This window comes from Solanum tuberosum, unplaced genomic scaffold (assembly GCF_000226075.1).
Source record: "Solanum tuberosum cultivar DM 1-3 516 R44 unplaced genomic scaffold, SolTub_3.0 scf00112, whole genome shotgun sequence".
NCBI classification, from domain to species: domain Eukaryota; kingdom Viridiplantae; phylum Streptophyta; class Magnoliopsida; order Solanales; family Solanaceae; genus Solanum; species Solanum tuberosum.
In genome coordinates this window covers 826,187-826,626 of record NW_006239035.1, presented here as the reverse complement: position 1 = coordinate 826,626, position 440 = coordinate 826,187, and positions in this window count along the sequence as shown.

The following is a 440-nucleotide window of genomic DNA, read 5'->3' as shown; positions in this document are numbered from 1 at the left end:
GTCCTGAATGTTGTCTTTAGGATATCACATTCCCTTACTCTTAACTGATGATAGCTTGATCTGAGGTCAATCTTCGAAAATCAAGTGGCATCTTGAAGCTGATCGAAAAGATCATCAATCCTCGGAAGAGGGTACTTGATCTTGATGGTAACCTTATTCAACTGGCGGTAATCTATACACATCCTAAGGGTACCATCTTTCTTTCTCACAAACAAGACCGGAGCACCCCAAGGTGAGACACTCGATCGAATGAAACCCTTTTCTAGAAGATCTTTCAACTATTCTTTCAACTCTGCTGGTGCCATTCTATATGGTGGAATAGAGATAGGACGAGTATCTGTAATGTGATCTATGCCGAAATCTATTTCTCTCTCAGGAGGAATTCCGGGTAGATCATCAGGAAAAACTTCTGGAAACTCTCTTACTATAGGAACTGACTG